The sequence below is a fragment of the Lactuca virosa genome, chromosome 7, assembly GCF_052849685.1.
Source record: "Lactuca virosa cultivar CGN04683 chromosome 7, Lactuca_virosa_CGN04683_v6, whole genome shotgun sequence".
NCBI lineage: Eukaryota > Viridiplantae > Streptophyta > Magnoliopsida > Asterales > Asteraceae > Lactuca > Lactuca virosa.
In genome coordinates, this window is record NC_136432.1 from 85,612,516 (window position 1) to 85,635,287 (window position 22,772).

Sequence of the window (22,772 nt, forward strand, 5' to 3'; positions counted from 1 at the left end):
ACACATCCATGTGAACAAGTAATTAGTCTTGATTTTCCAATGCTTGAAAGTTCTCATTCATCATACTATTCAACTTGCATGATTCCAAGTTTCGGTCCAATTGAAACTTGGGTGATGAGGAACTTTCCTGATTTGGTAAATTTAGACACTACCACAAATGAAAGAATCAAATCCATTTTCCAATATTGCTGTCAGTGGAATCATATAAGCAACAATTTTCCACAAATGCCATTGTAAGGATACTTCAAATAAATAAAATTAAACAATTTTCTTTTATTTTAAAACTTTGCGGAAAAACTTATCCTTACAATCCACATGAAAAATTGTTGTTATCTATTCCTTAGCAATATATCATAACTTCTTAAGCAACTGCTCAAAATTCTGATGCGATCGAAATCCACCTTCGCGATCAGAATCAGCATATACTTCCTTTAAGATTTCTCTCTATTCTTTGATTCTTAAAACATCAACATGTGACCCAGTCACATCATGTAATGAGGATCTCAAAATAGAACTTAACAGAGTTAGATAATGGGCTCTACCTGATGTAGAGTCAAACTTATTGACTTTAACATCCTTAGGTAAATTTGGCAGCTTTGCAATCAACGCCCCTTCCTTTGGCAAAATAAACATATGGACCCTTTGGTAATGGGACTATCTCAGACTTAGCCTTTCTCTTTACCATTTGGTCAACCGGGTTGACTATGGCGAATCCCTTTCCATTGGAAGAGAATGCTTTTTCTGGATTTCCAGTGTCACCATTGTCACTGTCCATAAAGTTTTTGGGAAGTTGATCTTCTAATCAAATTTGCTTTACTATCGTTCCAAATCATTGCTGATTCAGCAGCACCAAGCAAGTAGATATGATCATTAAGGTTCATATCATAGTCTGTTTCATAGTAGTCCCAAAGGAACTCACTATGTGACTTAGAAAGTGATTGAACATCCAACTTTCTCAAGACTTTGACACCCAACTCTCCCGGCTTGTCAATATGTGACTTCGTCTCTAAGATGTGATCACACATAGACCTTGCTTGCCATTAGGGCTTGAGTGACCTTGAACTTGTGGGTTAGGGAGAATAATTGGAGGAGGTGGAGGAAGAGAAGTATGACTTCCATGAGCCAAACTCGGGAAGTCATATTCATTAGGAAAGCTTGGTTTGGGAAGATCATTGTTGTCTAAACCAGACATCAACAATGGGAGAAATTCACGTAAAGTTGATTTAAGTCCTTAATATAACACCCAATATGATATATTAAGGCTAGGACCCAACAAACTATTTTATAACTTGGAAGAGGGATGCCGTAATCCAAGCTATAAAATATTTGAAGGTAGGTGAATGACGATTCACCAATTTCCACCAAGATAAACGAAATGTATTATTAGGTTTTAATTGGTTTTGAAACTCCTAGATTCTTTTGAGATTCATTGAACTTTTCAATGGCATGTTTCAATCTCGAGTGTGCCCTTCAGGTTTTGTGACTGGGATGCCGAGGATCACAAAACAAGGTGTGAAGTAACCATGCAAATTTACTTGGTACCCTTAATATTTACCCCTCAATCGATGTGCCGGTTAACCACACACGCTCCAACGATACTATGATAAACATTAAGTTACCCTTTGGCTACCTTGTTAAGTCCAGGTTAGTGTGTCGGTTAACCACACACGCTCCACTAACAGCTTAAACAAAGTGCAAAGTGTAATTTCATGGATTAGCACCTTATTCACATTTTCCTAAGTAACTAAGATTGGGAATTTATAAAAGGTTTAGTTACTTAGTATTTATCATTAATACTTTTAATGAAGGGAGAATTATAGTCCTTGTCCTACCTGTTCGGCTAACGACCCTCCACCAGTCAAGGAAGCGGTGGGTGAGAGTGGACACCCATTAAACTGCCATTTTATATGCAGTAACCTTATACCCCCCTTATAGACCGGCTTCGTGAATGAGGCCTACTAATGGTAAGACGTCTTGCTCTTATACATATAATATATTAAACTTTTAATATTATAATAGTATAAGGGTGTATTTTAGACATTTAAAATACTTGGTGGTTTAATCTATTAATTAAACTATACTCTTAATTTAATTAAATTTAAACCATGTCATTATGGAATTATTAATTCTCTTTTAATTAAACACTTTAATTATCTATTAATAAAGTCCATAAGAGTTAATTGAATTATTCAATAAAAACATCATAATTCCAATTATTAAATTCAAAATTAAAACCATTTAATTAATTGTTTAAGTTATGAACCCAAGAGTTTTAGAATTCAATTCTTTTTTTTATAATAAAAAAACTTTTTCCAAATTCCAAAACTTGAGGGCAAGTTTTGTAACTCTTGAAAACTTTTGGATTCCATAACTTATGGAGCTAAATACTTGTTTTATGATGAAACTTTTCATGTTCCATAACTTAAGAACAAGTTATGGAATTCTTTAAAACATTAAGACTAAGTTTTGTAACTCCATAAAAAACTTTGAATCAATTTTTTTAAAACCTTTTCATATCCATAACTTATGGAGGTTTCAAAAAACTCTTTAGATCAAACTTTTAAAACTAATAAAATAATCATATCATTTTATCTTTTACTAAATTTGACCTAATTCAACTCATATAGCAAATGATTCAAATTTTACAAATAATTTGTTTTTCACAAAACAAGTAATTATCTTAAAATTTGACAAACGTCATGTTTTTTTTTCCTTTTTTTTTCAACTTGAAAATAAAACATTTGCATCAAATAACAGAAAACAACCCATGGCTCTGATACCACTGTTGGGTTTTGAGCATTCTAACACTCCTATGGTGTAAATGCAACCCTATAAATCTTGGATCTATGTTTTCTCTATTATACATGCAAATAATCAATATTCCAAGGTCTCATCCTAACTAGCATATTATGAAGCAACTATACTACAAAGTTCTAGTTAGATGACATACCTTTGATGTTGCTTGAAGTCTTGAACTTTAAGAGCTTAGCCCCAATAGTGTGGAAGCCTCAAGTGGAATCACAAATCACCAAAACACCTTGGAAGAACTTGAGAGAATCTGTATGCTCACTAAAATCGGCCCACACTTTTTTTCACACACTAGTATCAATTTTGTGAGCCAAGGACCCCTTTATATATTATGGATGATTAGGGTTACATCCATGTAAACCCTAATACCCATGACCTTTCATTTACATAGGATCCATGGGTTAAAAGCTCCATGGACCATCCATGAAAGCTTAGCCCAACCTAAATGAACTTGGCCCATTCCATATATATAAGAGTCCATATTTAATTAGTTCTTTTTGATCACTTAATTAATTCTAAATTAATTCTTGATCAATACTAATTAAATAATATGATTCCATATTAATATATTAGAACTTATAATATATTAATATAAATCATAAATATACTATTCTCAAAAGACTATCCATATAAATTGTGCCGGTGAAGTGCAACCCAAATGGACCATGCCGGGTCGAGTCAAGTACATACCAAATATAGTTATGGACTTAGACATTAATCCAACAAAAACTTCATAACACCAAGATCTACACAAAATAGATGACAAGCAAGAGACTTTATACCTCAAAAGGGCTCCAGAAGATGATGCCTTCCCAGATCCACGAGCTCCAGCCACCCAACTCCTTCCTTGACAACTTCCTCTTTTCCTCTTCCAAGCTTAAACCACCAAGATGAGCTTTCCAAGGCCAAGATCTCTAAAAATGGAGGTTGGAACGTTCTAGGGTTTCTTCTGAGGTTAGGGAGGCTGATATGGGGGCTAGGGTTGAAGCCATTATGTTTTATATATAGTGGCTCACCCTCAAATTAGGGTTTAAAGACTCTGGACGTACGCTGGGCGTACGCCCCCAACACCCGCGTTCATTTATCCACTCTACGCTGGGCGTAACCTAGCTTACGCTGGGCGTACCCAGCCAATTACACGCATGCACTCCATGCATGCCTAGGACCCCTTTGCCAGATATTTCCTTTAGGGACCATTGTTGACACTATCTTCAAAGTGTCATAACTCCTTTATTCTAAGTCCGCTTCCGACGAACTTTATATCCGCGAAAAGGTGGCGAGAAGCCCTATGCTTCTAGCAACACTCCCTGACCCGAAACCTTCTCGAATAAAACCCATTGCCCATAAAAGACCGAAACGCCCTTACTCTTGATCTCGGAAGTTCATAAATAAGTACTTTTCGAACGGGGCGTTACAATTCTCCCCACTTAAATTAGGCTTCGTCCTCGAAGCCTGCGGCAACACAAACTTCCGGATGATACTCCTACAATGCATCCACTGATCTCAAACCGGCTCAGTTTCCCTCAAACACAGGTATCGAATCTCTAAATCCATCTCTTCCCTTGCAGGGTTCCGATCAACTGCTTCAAGCCGGTCACCGGCTTCTTTTCTCTGATGACAATGCTCATCAACTGAGTGCCACCTGAAGACACTACCTTACTTCTGTCCCAATCTCCAATCGGGAATCCCTTACCTTCTCCTCTTCCAAGGAGACTGAACACATGCATGCGCATCATCCAACATTACCACAACGGGCATCTCAACGGGCATCCAACCCGTATGTGCTTCCATATATCTGGTACAATCCCAGTGCTTACTACCAATAACCGAATCATCTTCGATCATCCTTTTACTCTGCATGCCTTCCTCTCAGAGGACCCACACTCCTTCCGGAGCTACATACATTTCCTTTCCAGGAAGTCTACTCATCAACCCTTACCGCACCTATAAGTGCCAAAGAGCTATACTCCGCTCTACACTATCCATGTAGAGCAACCGTTATTCTCTAACTCCCATATACTCTAAATCCGATCACATAACTAACAAGGCCCACGCACGGCCTCCAGCCATCTCCATCATCCCGATCAATACTTGGGGCCAGACCATATTGATTACTATTGCATGGCGACATTTTTACTCATTCTCCTCATATCGATCCACTATCACATACAGAGTCTTCAGCATGACTGGACCGCCTTTCCAGGCCTTCAGCCTATCTGGACCACTCTCAGAACCTTCAGCATGTCTGGACCGCCCTCCTGGGCCTTCAGCCTATCTGGACCGTTCCCCGAGCCTTCTGCCTGACTGGTACGCCTACCGGCCTTCAGTCTATCCGGACCGCTCAAAGACTGTCGCACATCACCCTGATCCATTCTTCCCGGGAATCTCTCCCATGCAGTCTGTTCTAGCCCTCTTGGGGTTCCGAACTCCAGTTCCATTCCCAGAATCCTTTCCATGGCCTAAACCCAGGCCTCACATCGACCAACTACCTTAACCGAAATCATGGTCTGTTCCCTGCCCCACTTGTCTATCACTTGCTCTAATCATGCCACACTCTCGGCTAACAACACTGATAAATCTAAACAGCTAACCAACCCTGGATACTTGCTGTTTTACCGGAGAATTTTCCAATTCTCCCCACTTAGTGCACTGACTACTAACCACCGATGCCCAAAACCGGCATAGCTCAATCGCCCTTACTCCATATATTCCCTCTTATCCATGAACTAACTCCTTCGGGAGTGAGTAACCTCCACCGAATGACCCTTCCGCCATTGTACACCCGAACTCTAAGGAAGTTTGAATCCCAACTGAACACTTCTTGCATCGCAGTCGCTATTCCTAGCAACAAGATCATGTACCTTATCTTTTGTCCAAGCGTCCTCCTGAACGCTAACTACAACTCCTAACCACTAAGATCCTCAATCATACTATGAAACATGCGGAACAAGGCAGACAGATTTACAATACCACATAATCAACATATAACAAGACATCAAAATGGAAACATACCCGCAGCTGCATCTGGCTCTGCCCTGACCTCCTCTGCCGTAAGCTGGAATGCGCGTCCCTGAGCCCTCGGAGGCTCCGCTCCACACTGACCTCCACCCGTAATCCTCAAAGTGGCCGGCGCTGGAGCCTGCACCGGTCTTGTAACAAGCTGTGGACAGTTGGCCCTCAAGTGTCCAACCTGATGGCAGTGATAACAAATCCTCATATCCTGTACCGGGGCTGACTGTCGGCAATCCCTCGCATAATGCCCCTCCCTTCCGCACTTGCGGCACGTACCACCGGACCTACAAATTCCGGCATGACCCTTCCCACACTTCTCACAAGTGTGGCTGCTCTGACCTCCAACCCTAGAGTCAACGGTTTTGAACCGTTTCGGCGCCGGCTGCGACTGCACCGGGGCCTGCCTCTGCTCTCGCAACTGCAACTCCATCTCCAACTCACGCTGCCGAGCGGCCTCCTGTAACTCCAGCAAAGTCTCGCACCTCTGCGTAGACACAAACTGCCTGATATCCCTCTTGAGCATACTCAGATATCGGGACATCTGAGCCTGCTCCGAAGCAAACTCCGGGCAAAACATCGCCCTCTCAGTAAACATCCTGGTGATCTCCGTCACCGACTCTGAATCCTGCTTCAGCTCCAGAAACTCCTGAGCCAACCTCTCTCTCTCTCAACCCGTGGAACATAACGGGTACTGAACATTTCCCGGAACTGAACCCACGTAACCGCAGCCCGCTGCGCGTCAGAATAAGATCCCGTAGTCAACCTCCACCAATCCTTCGCTCCGAGCCTCAAAAGGTTCAGAGCACACCTCACCCTCTGATTCGCAGGGCATGAACACGTGAAGAAACAACCCTCCACGTCTGACAACCATCTCATCGCAACGATCGGATCATGAACTCCATCGAAAGTAGGGGGCTTCGTATTATCAAAGTCCCGATACTGAAAACCTCGACCGGTTCCTCCCCCTGCCGCTGCTATAGCCACTGTAGCTGCCGCGGCAGCCGTCTCCGCAAGAGCTGCGTAGCGCTCATCAAAGTACTCAACCATGGCGGTCTTGATCGACCCAAACATCTCCGGCAACTCAGCCCGGAACATAGCAGCAACCTCATCATGCAGGATCTCACGAATCCTGGCATCCAACTCGTCCGTACTCATCTGACCGATGACCTCGGGTGTCACTGCTCCATCCTGACCACCCTCTCCTGATCCCGATCCCGAACCGGATCCTGCCCCGAAATGTCTCGTAATCGCCATACTGCAATACACCAACAAGACCCTTAGACACATCACATATCCACCCGGGGAACTATCACATAACCGATACCCTAGAGAGTTGTGACTTCCTTGATACGCATATGGGTCCTGTGCTTTCAGTAGTACCGGCCCATACTATCTTCCACACCTACCCATATTTGTCTCAAGTATCACCACAACACTCTAACCATATATATACACACCCGCTCAAACCTCACTCCTAGAGGGAAAGCTGCATATCTCATATAGGGATAACCCTAGGCTAATAGGCATCATATAATCAGGCAATTCTATCATGCAAATTCCTGAAGATCCTTAGCCTATCACTAGCATGTTGTTCTAACATATCACATAATCAAATTGCTTGAATGGTATTTTGGGGTCTACTTACTGGCTCTGGCTGATCGTACCCTCTGCATCCTCCTTTACTTATCTCGAAAACCTTTTGAAAACCATTTTGAAAATCCCTCCTTGATTTGAGACTGGATTCACACGAATGTTCCTCCAATTCACTCAAACCAAGGCTCTGATACCAACTTGTAACACCCATAAAAATTGAGTCAAATTAAAACATTTTCATTCATTTAAAAACCATTAACTTCATACATCTCGTTTTCAAAATAGTTTATTATCAGAGTATCCCCAGAACCATATCATAAAAATCGTAAAACATGAGGAGCGGTACGATCACGCCTTCGCCTTGCCACGATCTCCTGAAGTACCTGAAACATAACACTACAACTGTAAGCCCGAAAGCTTAGTGAGTTACCCCCAAAATACCAACCACACATAACATACTCATATCATATCACAAATGGAACAGCCACGCATATCGGGTCTGCTGTGTGACTGGTCCGCCCACACCGGGCCTTCAGTCCACCTTGTCCACCCTCCGAGTCTAGCCATGTACATCGAGTCTACAGTGTGATTGGTCCGCCTGCATCGGGCCTTCAATCCACCTGGTCCACTCTCTGGGTCTACAGTATGACTGGTCCGCCCACATCGGGCCTTCAGTCGGCCTGGTCCACTCTCCGAGCCTCGGCACGTCTGGTCCGCCCTCTCGGGGCCTTCAGCCTATCCGGTCCGCCCTGGGTATGTTGGCCTACAGCACTAAGCAGGACCCGCCTCAACCCAACCCCCGTCAAACAACCATGTGCACATAAAACAAATAATCACATAACAATCCTCAACCAGACAACAGTCTAACAGATCACATAGCATATCAACATCCTAACCAGGATTCCGACCTAACCGGTCACTAGCATAACATTACCCTATATCCCGGGTACCGACCTTAACCAGGTCACTAACATAACACCATCCTAAATACCAGGATGCAGATCTAGCAAAACAATCACATAACAATCAATACCCGGATTTCCATCCGTTAAAGGGTCGGCGTTGGTGCCGTAGACCCTGTCGATATAGTGAGGATAACTCACCTTGCGACTGCCGAAATACTGTTGGTACCCTTCTGGCTGCAATCTGACAATCCCCGCACTGCTGCTCCTCTAGCTCCCCGAACTATCAATGCCACAAAAACACTTAGCCCAAAACAATATCCTTCTAAGGGTAAATTGACCATTTTACCCTTAACCCAATCTGGTCCATGACTAAGGCCCAACACCATAATATGAAGGGCCCAACACTAGGTAAGCTCCTCAAGCCCACTAGTGACCCACTAATGGCCCAATTTGTTGCATTGGGCCCAATCCCTTAATGGGCCTCACCCTAAGCCCAAAATATATTCCTTGGTCCATATAATATGATTTCTGATGGCCCACTAAGGCCCAAATACCCAAACATGCCCCAAACCACGGCCCAAAAACTCACGATCCATACAGACAGAGTACGCGGGGAGTACCCCCCATGTACGCTAAGCGTACAGGCAGAATGGTGAGTACGCTGGGCGTACATCACTTTACGCGGGGCGTAAACTCGCTGAACTAAAAGTCCTCATAAGTTCTTAATGGCTTAAGCTCTTAAGCCCAAACTTCAGATCCATCGACCAAACATGCCTAGGATCCATAAAGTCTCAAACTTTATCACTTGGGACGTCCATAAAGCTCTTAACTCAAGGTCTTAATCCATTAAGACCCACCTACTGTTGGATAAGATGTCTAAGTCCATAACTTATTTGGTATATACTTGACCCGACCCGGCATGGTCCATTTGGATTGCACTTCACCCAAACTAGTTATGGATAATTTTATGAGAGTTGTATGCTTACGATTATTAATATATTATAAGTTATAATATATTAATATAAAGTCATGTTACTTAATTAGTTTTAATCTTGAATTAATTATGAATTAATTTAGTGATTAAAAGGAAGACTAATTAAATCATATATTAATATAAAGTCATGTTACTTAATTAGTTTTAATCAGCCAGAAGGTTTTGTCAGTGCAGAGTACCCCAATAGAGTGTGCAAGCTTGAGAAATCCATTTATGGATTGAAACAAGCATCTCGAAGTTGGAATCTTTGTTTCGATGAGAAGGTCAAAGAGTTTGGTTTCTCAAGAAGTGAATATGAGTCCTGCGTGTATGTCAGAGCTAGTGGGAGTATAGTTAGCTTTTTGGTACTGTATGTGGATGACATACTACTCATAGGAAATGACATCCCAACCTTGCAGGAGGTTAAGTCCTGGCTTGGGAAGTGCTTTGCTATGAAGGACCTTGGAGAAGCTACCTATATCCTAGGGATAAGGATATTAAGAGAAAGGAGTAAAAGACTAATTGGACTTAGTCAGAGTATCTACTTGGATAAGGTGTTGAAAAGGTTCAACATGCAGAATTCCAAGAAAGGAGAATTACCGATCCAAAGCAATGCCAAACTGAGCAAGGCTCAGAGCCCGAGTACAGAAGATGAGATAGCTGAGATGAGTCGATTACCTTATGCTTCCGCTGTTGGTTCGATCATGTATGCTATGACTTGTACCCGTCCTGATGTGGCCTTCGCTTTGAGCATGGTCAGCAGATATCAGGGGAACCCTGGCAAGGCTCATTGGACTGAGGTAAAGAATATTCTCAAGTACCTGCGGAGGACTAAGGATTGGATCCTTACCCTTGGTGGGAGTGATGACTTGAGAGTAGTAGGGTATAGTGATGCTAGCTTTCAGACTGATAGGGATAACTTCTGCTCTCAGTCGGGCTGGGTCTTTACCTTAAATGGAGGGGCAATCACTTGGAAGAGTTCCAAACAGGAGACTGTAGCTGATTCGACTTGTGAATTAGAGTACGTAGCAGCGAGTGAAGCGGCAAAGGAGGCGATATGGCTGAGGAACTTCATCGGAGACCTTGGAGTCGTACCAGCTATTAAAACATTACCCTAAACTGTTTTGGTGTTTTAAAACTTGTTTTAGTTGGTGTAATGGTTGTTCTAATCCATTTACAATAGCTTATATCAAAATTTCATGCTTTGTATGTGTTCATATAATTCTTGAAACTTTGATGATCATGTTCATGTTCTTATGAATTTAGAAGATGGTAGGAATTATTTGCTGAATTGTTTAGGATTAATTCTTGATCATTTATGTGTTTTAATGGAGTCCATAATTTGTCCTCAAGTTATGGATATCCAAAGGTCACTTCTTTTAAACACACACTTAAAACACATAAGTTACATGGAAATGAAGAGTCTTCATTTTTATGAACCTTTAATTCATAAGTTATGAAATGAAAAGTTTTGAATAGTTTCAAAACTTGTCCTCAAGTTTTGGAATTTGTAAAGTTACACACACTTTAATATACTTTAATTCCAAACCCTTAGAGTTTTAAAAGTTAAAATTCAACCCTTATACTATTTATAACATTAATGGTTAATTATTATATATATGTATAAGATCAAAGTCGTCTTACCGCTAGTACGCCTCATTCACGAAGCCAGTCTATAAGGTGGGTATAAGGTTGTTGCCTATAAAATGGCAACTTAATGGGTGTCCACTCTCACCCACCGCTTGCTTGACTGGTGGAGGGTCGTTAGTCGAACGGGTAGGACAAGGACTTATAAATTCTCATTAAAAGTATGATGAATATTATAAAGTAACTAAACCTTTTATAAATTCCCAATCTTAGTTACTTTAGGAAAATGTGAATATGGTGCTAACCCATGAAATTCACACTTTGTACCTTACCAAGTCGTTGGTGGAGCGTGTGTGGTTAACCGGCACACTAACTTGGACTAGTAAGGATCACGAAGGGTGACTTAATGTTTATCATAGATCGGTGGAGCATGTATGGTTAACCGGCACATTGATTAGGTGATAATATTAAGGGTACCAAGTGAATTTGCATGGTTATTCACACCTTGTTTTGTGATCCTCGACATCCCAGTCACAAAACTTGAAGGGCACAATCGAGATTGAAACATGCCGTTGAAAAGTTCAATGAATCTCAAAGGAATCTAGGAATTTCAAAACCAATTAAACCTAATAATTCATTTCGTTTTCATGGTGGAAATTGGTGAATCGTCATTCACCTACCTTCAAATATATTATAGCATAGATTACGACATCCCTCTTCTAAGTTATAATATATTGTGTTGGATCCTAGCCTTAATATTACATTTGGGTGTATTATTAAGGATTCGATATATCTAATCTAAACTTGTTTTCTTCTTTTCAGATGTCTTCCAACAACAAAGCTTCGGGCTCTAACCCTACTGGCTCCTTTTCCCTCATGAACCTTTGTGGGAGGGTCATCTTTGATGGTTCCAACTTCATGGATTGGATCCGGAACATCAGGATGGTTACTCGTTACGAGGACGAGGAATATGTCCTCGATAAGGAGCTAAAGGAGCTTGATGAGTCCACTGCTACTCCTGAGGAGGTCGCTGAGTATCAGGCACATGAAAGAGATGCCACCAAGGTGGCATGCATCATGATGGCCACCATGACAGCTGAACTCCAAAAGTCCTATGAGGACTATTACCCTTTTGAGATGCATCAGGATCTGATGGAAAGGTACCATCAGAGTGCTCGTCAAGAGCGGTATGAAATAATCTCCCCCATGATCACTACCCGTATGAAGGATAGCGAACCAATCACGAGCCACATGCAGAAAATGCAAAGGTATGTGGACCGTCTAATGAAACTGAATGTGAACTTCCCTGAGGAGTTGGCAATTGATATCATTTTGCACTCCTTGCCATCGTGTTATGATCAATTTCGTATGACATACCACATGAACAAGGAGGAAGTCACACTCAGTAAGCTTCAAGGACTTCTGAAGACTGCCGAAAGTGGTCTTAAGAGTAAGTCGGCTGCTACTCCTACTCCTACTACTACCCCTGTTTTGGCTATCGGGCACGGCAAAGGGAAAAAGAGGAAGCACCCTTCGAAGGGTACCAAGGGAAAGTCCCTTGAAGGCTCCTCATCTGGAACCAAAGGTGGTTCTATCACTCCTTCTGCCATCCCTAAGGATGCTGAATGCTTCTACTGTCAAAATAAGGGGCACTGGAAGCGAAACTGCCCAAAGTACTTGCAGGATGTCAAGGATGGGAAAGTGAAACCATCCCATGCAGGTATTTACACTATATTGTCTAATAACTCACCATATTCTAATTCTTGGGTTCTTGATACAGGTTGTGGTATTCACATCTGTTGTGACTTGCAGGGCCTAAGAAGAAGTGAGGATGTAGAGCACGGAAAGATAAACTTAATCATGGGGAACAAGAAGGTTGCACCTGTTACCAAGATTGGAGTTTATACTTTGTTGCTAGATAGTGGGTTAAAGTTAGATTTGAATAAATGTGTGTACTCGTCTGAAATGGTGAGGAATATTATTTCCTTTCATGCTTTGTACAAACAAGGTTTTACCTTTTCTTTTGATAATGAAGTTGGTAGTATTAATGCTTTCTTTAATAATGTTCTTTATTTTAAAGCATTACCTTGTGATGGTGTGTATGAAGCTGTATCGGTTGTAGATAATTTAGGAAATAATGTATTATGTATTGATTCTTCTACTAGCTTGGATAAAGCATCTTTGTGGCATTGTCGTCTTGGACATGTAAGCAAGAAACGCATAGGCCAGCTCCAAAAGGATGGAGTCTTGGAGTCGTTCGACCTCAAGTTGGATGATAGTTGTGAGTCTTGTCTACTTGGAAAAATGACAAAATCACCCTTCACTGGTACTTATGCAAGGGGTGAGGGTTTGTTGGACCTTATACATACTGATGTATGTGGACCATTCAAAACCGCCACAAGGGATGCTAATCGCTATTATGTGACTTTTATTGATGATTTTAGTAGATATGGTTATGTCTACTTAATCAAACATAAGTCAGAAACTTTTGAAAGGTTTAAAGAGTTTAAACAGGAAGTAGAAAATCAATTGGGCCGGAACATTAAGATGCTTCGATCCGATCGAGGTGTTGAGTATCTTAGTACTGAGTTCCTCGACTATCTTAAGGAGTGTGGGATTGTCTCACAATTGACACCTCCCAGAACACCACAGCTGAATGGTGTAGCTGAGAGGCGCAATCGAACTTTGTTGGACATGGTTCGCTCTATGATGAGTCGAGCTTCGCTACCAATCTCTTTTTGGGGGTATGCCTTAGAGACTGCCGCCCACATCCTTAATCTAGTCCCTACAAAGAAGGTTGCCAAAACACCTCATGAGATGTGGACTGGGAAAGTTCCCAATTTGGACCACATCAAGATTTGGGGTTGCGAGGCTTTCGTGAGGCGCGAGACTCATGACAAGCTCGAACCTCGAAGTGAAAGGTGTATTTTCATCGGCTACCCACAAAAATACTTTGGTTACCTCTTCTACAGACCCAGTGAGAATGTGGTCTTTGTGGCTAGGAGAGGAGTCTTTCGAGAGAGAGAGAATTTATAAGCCAAGGAGACAGTGGGAGGCAAATTGACCTTGAAGAAATTCAAGACATAATTGGTGAAGGAACCTCAGACACTAGCAATCAACTTGAGGAGGAAATTCCTGTTGATCCAGCTGACGAGTCTATACTTCCGAGGCGTTCCACAAGGGTTAGGAACACACCTGAGTTTTATTATGGATTTCATATTACTACCGAAGGTGATACATTTATCAGTGACAGTACACTGGTAAATATGGATGAACCTAACAGTGTTAAGGAAGCCATGGCAGGCCCAGAGTCTGCTAAATGGAAGGAGGCTATGGACAGCGAGATACAGTCCATGTATGACAATCAAGTTTGGAACTTGGTTGACAATGTACCAGGCCGTAAGACAGTCGGGTGCAAATGGATCTTCAAGAAGAAGACCGACATGGATGGGAAGGTGCACACTTATAAGGCTCGACTGGTAGCGAAGGGGTTTACTCAGACTCAGGGAATTGATTATGATGAAACCTTTTCACCAGTAGCAAAGATTAAGTCTATTAGGGTTATGCTAGCCATTGCTGCATTTCATGATTATGAAATATGGCAAATGGATGTCAAAACCGCTTTCCTTAAGGGAAAGTTAGCTGAGGATGTTTACATGAATCAGCCAGAAGGTTTTGTCAGTGCAGAGTACCCCAATAGAGTGTGCAAGCTTGAGAAATCCATTTATGGATTGAAACAAGCATCTCGAAGTTGGAATCTTTGTTTCGATGAGAAGGTCAAAGAGTTTGGTTTCTCAAGAAGTGAATATGAGTCCTGCGTGTATGTCAGAGCTAGTGGGAGTATAGTTAGCTTTTTGGTACTGTATGTGGATGACATACTACTCATAGGAAATGACATCCCAACCTTGCAGGAGGTTAATTCCTGGCTTGGGAAGTGCTTTGCTATGAAGGACCTTGGAGAAGCTACCTATATCCTAGGGATAAGGATATTAAGAGAAATGAGTAAAAGACTAATTGGACTTAGTCAGAGTATCTACTTGGATAAGGTGTTGAAAAGGTTCAACATGCAGAATTCCAAGAAAGGAGAATTACCGATCCAAAGCAATGCCAAACTGAGCAAGGCTCAGAGCCCGAGTACAGAAGATGAGATAGCTGAGATGAGTCGATTACCTTATGTTTCTGCTGTTGGTTCGATCATGTATGCTATGACTTGTACCCGTCCTGATGTGGCCTTCGCTTTGAGCATGGTTAGCAGATATCAGGGGAACCCTGGCAAGGCTCATTGGACTGCAGTAAAGAATATTCTCAAGTACCTGCGGAGGACTAAGGATTGGATCCTTACCCTTGGTGGGAGTGATGACTTGAGAGTAGTAGGGTATAGTGATGCTAGCTTTCAGACTGATAGGGATAACTTCCGCTCTCAGTCGGGCTGGGTCTTTACCTTAAATGGAGGGGCAATCACTTGGAAGAGTTCCAAACAGGAGACTGTAGCTGATTTGACTTGTGAATCAGAGTACATAGCAGCGAGTGAAGCGGCAAAGGAGGCGATATGGCTGAGGAACTTCATCGGAGACCTTGGAGTCGTACCAGCTATTAAGGAGCCTATGGAGATTTTCTGTGACAGCAATAGTGCGGTTGCCTTAGCCAAGGAACCAAGAGATCATGGCAGATCCCGACACATTGACAGAAAATATCACTTCATAAGACACAAGATAGAAGAGGGACTCCTCGTGGCAAAGAGGGTATCGTCAGATGAGAACCCTGCGGATCCCCTTACGAACGGACTGACGAGGGTGAAGCATTTGCAGCATGCGAGGCGCATCGGGCTGAGGGACGATATTAGTTTTACAGATTAGATAGCCTTTTCTGAAACTTGTAAAATGTAATCGACGTTTGATGATGAATAAAATTTGTGATTTATTTATGAGTAAAGTGCTGCTATCATTGTCAATTATTTACTATTGTTTCAGTTTTGCATGTTTTGACTTCCAGAATAATTAATTTATTCAAACTCTCCACAGTCGGTCATATGTCGGAAGTAGGTATGAATCAAGACTGTCATGAATTGGGATTGTAGATGACTAAAGGTGTTTAGCCATAGCAATGGTTGCTACAACATTCATGAGTACTCATAAGTTATGAGTATTGGAATAAACCCACGCTCACTTGTATCACTTTATGGAATTTATCTCGAGTGATCGTGAGACGGTAATATCATATAAGTCTTCAAACCTAGAGATATGAGTTGTTACCTATGAGTTGGTTGTGCATTGATTGCACGTAAACGCATCAGTAACTTGATGTTATAAAACGTGCCTTTGTGTGCAATTCAATAAGTAGTAGAACAAGCATATGAGTCGAAGTTTATCTGTTCCTTCTAGAAATAGAAGCGATATCTGGGCCCCTCGATGATTTTGTGTTGACCCATGTACCGAGCCCGGTTAGAACTAAATTGATGTGTTCAGTTAAGTTCTTTGTCAAACAAATCGGAAATCGAGAAACAACTGCTAGACAATAAGTAAGACATTGTTCCATGTATTTGTCCGGCTGATATCATGAGAGCAGAGGATTATATGATCACTTATCTAAAATGGCGCTTCATAGTTCACAAGAGTTTTCGAGAGCTACGATTGCCGGTTGGTTCCTGAAGTAATATAGGCAAATACAGTTATTAGACTTATCCAAGTGGGAGTCTGTTGGATAAGATGTCTAAGTCCATAACTTATTTGGTATATACTTGACCCGACCCGGCATGGTCCATTTGGGTTGCACTTCACCCAAACTAGTTATGGATAATTTTATGAGAGTTGTATACTTACGATTTATTAATATATTATAAGTTATAATATATTAATATAAAGTCATGTTACTTAATTAGTTTTAATCTTGAATTAATTATGAATTAATTTAGTGATTAAAAGGAAGACTAATTAAATCATGGGCTATTATATTTATATAGTGTGGGCTAACACTCATTTGGGAATGGGCTAAGCTTATATGGAAGTCCATGGATGATCCATGGAGCTTTTACCCATGGATCCTTGGAAGAGGAAAAGACATGGGTTATTAGGGTTTCACCCTAACCATGTACACTATATAAACAAGCTTATGTTGCATGAAAAAACACTAATGTGTGTGTAAGTGTGGTGGCCAAAATCAAGAGTTAGTATACTCTCTCATACATTTTCCAAGTTTGTGGTGATTTGTGATTTCCATTTGAGGCATTCACATTATTGGTGCTTGGCTCTCAAACTCCAAGGAATCAACAATCAACAAAAGGTATGTAATTCATCTAGTTTTTTTATGGTTAAAAGTACCCCATGCCATGCTAGATAGGTTATAAACCTTGGAAAATAATATTTTGCATGTATCTTAGACAAACATAGATCCAAGGTTTAATAGGGTTGCATGTACACTTAGGAAGTGTTAGAATGCTCAAAACCCAACACCTACATCATACATGAGACAACCAAAGCCCTTGGGACCTCATTTTTCTCACTAAAGACCTCTCCTAAGGTCTGAAAGGACAACTAATATCAACCAACTCACATCATGCATCACGTTGGGGTTTTAGGACAAGAAATGATGTCAAAACTTCATAACACCAAGATCTACACAAAATAGATGACAAGAAAGAGACTTTATACCTCAAAAGGGGTCCAGAAGATGATGCCTTCCCAGATCCACGAGCTCCAGCCACCCAACTCCTTCCTTGACAACTTCCTCTTTTCCTCTTCCAAGCTTAAACCACCAAGATGAGCTTTCCATGGCCAAGATCTCTAAAAATGGAGGTTGGAACGTTCTAGGGTTTCTTCTGAGGTTAGGGAGGCTGATATGGGGGCTAGGGTTGAAGCCATTATGTTCTATATATAGTGGCTCACCCTCAAATTAGGGTTTAAAGACTCTAGACGTACGTTGGGCGTACATCCTGTACGCTGGACGTACGCCCCCAACACCCGCATTCATTTATCCACTCTACGCTGGGCGTAACCTAGCTTACGCTGGGAGTACCCAGCTAATTACACGCATGCACTCCATGCATGCCTAGGACCCCCTTTGCCAGATATTTCCTTTAGGGACCATTGTTGACACTATCTTCAAAGTGTCATAACTCCTTTATTCTAAGTCCGCTTCCGACGAACTTTATATCCACGAAAAGGTTGCGAGAAGCCCTATGCTTCTAGCAGCACTCCCCGACCCGAAACCTTCTCGAATAAAACCCATTGCCCATAATAGACCGAAACGCCCTTACTCTTGATCTCGGAAGTTCATAAATAAGTACTTTTCGAACGGGGCGTTACAAAGTATATGCCATTCAACTTAGTCTAGATACAGTAAACAATACTTACCCAAAAATATATTCAGTATCTTCATCATTTCATTATGTTCATCAACTAAACAGAATTTTAAAAGAGGATAAGCAAATATTCCACCTTTGCATATGAGCACCAAATATCAACATTAACTCCATGATTGTTGCAAACATTCTAAAAATATCACCAATCTTGAAAGTTTAGGCTTGAAGCAGACCAAATGTTGTTGCTCCAATAATAACCTGTAAGAAACATCAATATAGTAACTAAGATTAAAGTTGCAATCCATGTAGCCATGTAAGGGTATTATTGTAAGTTTATAATTACCTTGTTGTTTTACCATTCATAGGAAATCAACTCCCTCATGTTATATTAAGGAACACCTTCACCTATAATGGCCACAACTCTGATGGCAGGTTTTTTAACAGCAAGATTAAATGAAGCTGCAACACCGTATATAATAATAGTTCATTACCATAATAAGAAAAAAAAAGCTCAATAACCACTAATTACATAAGATAGAACTAACCTTCTGAGCCATCTCCTCGCTTTTCTCCTAAATAAATGGAATATTTCATATTTCAAACCACCACAAGCTTCTCTTATAGTTGTATCATGGAGCAGCTCAATGTCATCTTCTTTTGGTGATAATTGCACATATATCACGAGTAATCCTCGGATGAAACATTTCCTTAATTAAAATAAAGTTCTGTTTTAAGGTTATCCTGCTTCTTTTTCTTCTCATTATCAACATTCTGTTGTAAAAGAAAGTATCATCTAGTTAGCCAACAATAGACAATGCGAACTTTTTATATTTCTCAGATTCAAAAAGAGATAATGGGAACATACTTATATGTATGAATTTTTACGTTTGTAGACCTGATTTGAAGTAAAGTCCTGAATCAAATCATTGGCTAAAAAGAGTGGTGGGTTTGTAGGCGGCGATGAGGTGGCTAATAGTAAGGAGGGAAGGAAGAAGAGAAATCAAATTGACTGAACCTGTAGGGCTTTAAGCCTATAACAAATCCAATGTTTTAATCCATTGACGCCTCTTTAATTGTAAATATTGTTTGATACGATTGTTACACTTCCATCAACATTCTAATAAATAACAAAAAAAACAGAATGCCCATTCTAAATCTGATGGAAAAATAGGGAAAAAACTAAAATAGAACCTTTAATCACAAACACACCTTGTTAGAGGAGACGACGGTGGGAGCTGTTAGAGGAGACGATGGTAAATGTCTTGTCTAGGGTTTTCGTAGGGGTGATGGTTCACTGGTGGTGCAATGATGGTGGGGTAGAGAGGAGAAGGGCACACCAGTTCGAGGTAAGGATTGCAGGAGATACTGGCAGAGGAGGCAAATGTGGATACAGGAACCATAAATGGAATAGGAGGGATATGGATTAGGGTTCTTATCAGAGAGTTTGAGAGAAGAGATGGCGAAGGATTCTTCCACAAGCAATGCCTATTAATCAACTTAGATAAGAGATGATATATAGAGAGAGTCAGAAGGGAGCACTTAGAGAGGCGGAATAGATTGAAGTGAGAAATTAGAGAGACAGAAGAGATTTGGGAGAAACGCTGACTGATGGTATATAGATGAAATTAGGGTTTTCCACATTTAGATATAGGGAGAAAGTACTACCGCAGTCACAATCAACGGAGCACGTTTTCAATATGCTTAGGAGGATTGTACATGATGTTATAACATGTATACCTCTTAATTTTCAAGAAATAGGCAATATGCTTAATAATATAGTAAAGATATATATATATATATATATATATATATATATATATATATATATATATATATAACCTTGTCACATTACCTTACAACCAACAAAACTTCTTTAGTATAACACATATATACACTAACGGTACACCTTCATCTTGCTACCTAATAGACACACAATGTCACTAACAATGCTATCAAACATTCCATTACTAAAAAAGCATAGTAGACTTACAGTCACGTTAATTAATATTAATTTCTATAACCTCTCTTGATAGTAAGTAATATTACATAAATTACTAATTCATCCTTTAATGGTATTAAAATCACCAAGACTACCATCACTCTTCTGTGATAATCCTTCAAATATAGCACTTCAGAAGTTTGTTATAAATTTGCATTCCTCTACTGATGATATTACAACCACAAAGGCTACTATCATAGACTAATAATTATACTCATTTCCATAATTATACTACTCTAAAACTTCTAAATACCCATTACCAGTTCATATTTTTAACAATATACAAGTATAACGTTTAGACACTAAGTCCACCATTGACTTACATTAATCAATATCAATCTACAAGCATAACATTAAGACAATAAGTTCGTCATTGACATATAATTCTCCCATACCAAAATACAAGTATGACCTTACGAGTTCCAATGCTAAACATAACAATACAAAATAATCATATTATTGTATTAAACACGTAATCAACGCAATACAATATTAACATACATCTAGACAATATATATCTAGAAAAGAAGTGAGGTTACTCACCCGGTTAGTGGGTGAGGACTAACAATGATTCCAATCGCAAAATTTTTACCGCTTCCCAATCCATAACTTGTCCAAACCTATTTGGAAAATATATCAAGTTCATCAGAACTTATCTAAACTTACGACGATATCAACAAACGATCAATTACTTGATCATTATCTAAACCCAGTAACTATTTGTTATCAAACTAATCAAGTTTCCAATTTAAATCACCTAATGACTTAACCCCATAAGCCGTTAGCCTAGTCTACAATGCCTCAGTAATCTAGGGTATATAACCCTTACAACTCACAGTAAATATTCAACTACTCAATGAGTTCGTAATAGCCACCATATCATGAAATCTTGTTACATATACTTCGGGTATAACAACCCTCTACAAAATATTACATAAACATATTTACGTAAAACGAATATAAATATACCTTCACTAATCTCGTAATTCGACTCACGTATCCACATACATTAGTACAATTCAATGGTAACAATATCCCGGAAACACCTCCCAAGCTACTTCCCCGACCGTATGCGCCAAAACTCCTCAAACAATACAAAACACATCCACACACACACACACACACACACACACACACACATATATATATATATATATATATATATATATATATATATATATATATATATATATATATATATATTGCGTGACACCATGCCGTGGTGGTTAGATGGACACGCCATGTCCACGGTCTATCTCCGAAAACAACCATGTATCACACTCATTCGCTGCGTGTCTCGCACGATCGACAAACGTTCAATGACTCTGCCTATTACCACGTCGTGGTGCGTATACCACCACTTCGTGGTGACCTGAGAGTTGACCGTTTGACTTTGACTTCTGTTGACGTTCTCAAAATAGTAATGCACTTTCATCCTAACTTCAAACGGTCATAATGTCTTTATATGAACTCTGTTTTTGGCGATCTTTGTATCCACGAAATCATTTTAGAGTAATCTATCACTTTCTTCTACCAACTCCCGTTCATTCTTTCACAATAATACCTGTTATAAAAAATGGGTATTACACCTAGGGGCGGACGCAGGATTCGGTAGTAGGTGTTGCAAGTCCATAGTAGGTGTTGTTGGTGACACATTTTTATAGTAGAAAAAATGAAAAAATCAAAAAAATTTACACTGAGTACACAAAAAGCCGTGGTTGCTTGTGCCACTGTCAAAGAGAACCGCCCCTGATTACACCGTACCTGCTCTAAAAGCTTGATTTAGATTCAATTTCACTTCAAACATTTTATAAGCCTAAATCATCGTCTAATTAGTTCCAATTTGACTTGTTGATTCAATGTAACATCCACCATGACACGTATCATAATATTGTCTGCTTTGGATCACCCGACACGAAAGCTTCCTAGTGGGTTACCCATCTTGGAATTGCTCTCAAGCGGTCACATTTAACCACAAAGTTCTTATGAGATAAGTTTCCCTAAATGTTTTAAAGCCCGTTGTGACAACGAATGTATCCTTATGCCATATAAGGAATGATTAGTTCTCATTCACCCCCGATATGGGAACCAGGTGCAAATATCCACCAACCTTCACCCCTTTTTACAAGGCTTGACGTTCATGTCGAACACAACGACCTGTGCTCTAGCTTTGATCCCATTTTCAACATCTCCTCATGGAACATATCACAATATTGTCCACTTTGTTTACTGAAAACGAAAAATTATTAGTAGGTCATCCGTCCTGTAATTGTTCTCGCTCGGACACACTTATCTATAAAGTTCTTATGAGATCTGTTGTCCTCACAACTTTAAAACTTGTTATGACAGAAGGTGTCTACATCCTTTATAAGGAACGCCTAGCTCTCTTTTCCAGCCGATATGAGATCAGATGCATATAGTTACCCATCTTAAGAAGTTATAACACCCCCGTTTTTTTATTAAATTAGTAATTTAATTATTTACGTTATTTTAATATATAAAATAAATAACAAATTTTTATACAAGTAGAATTACAAGGGACAAAGTCTGTATGAGAGAATCGAATGGGACAAGAAGGCTCCTAGAGTTATAGTCGTA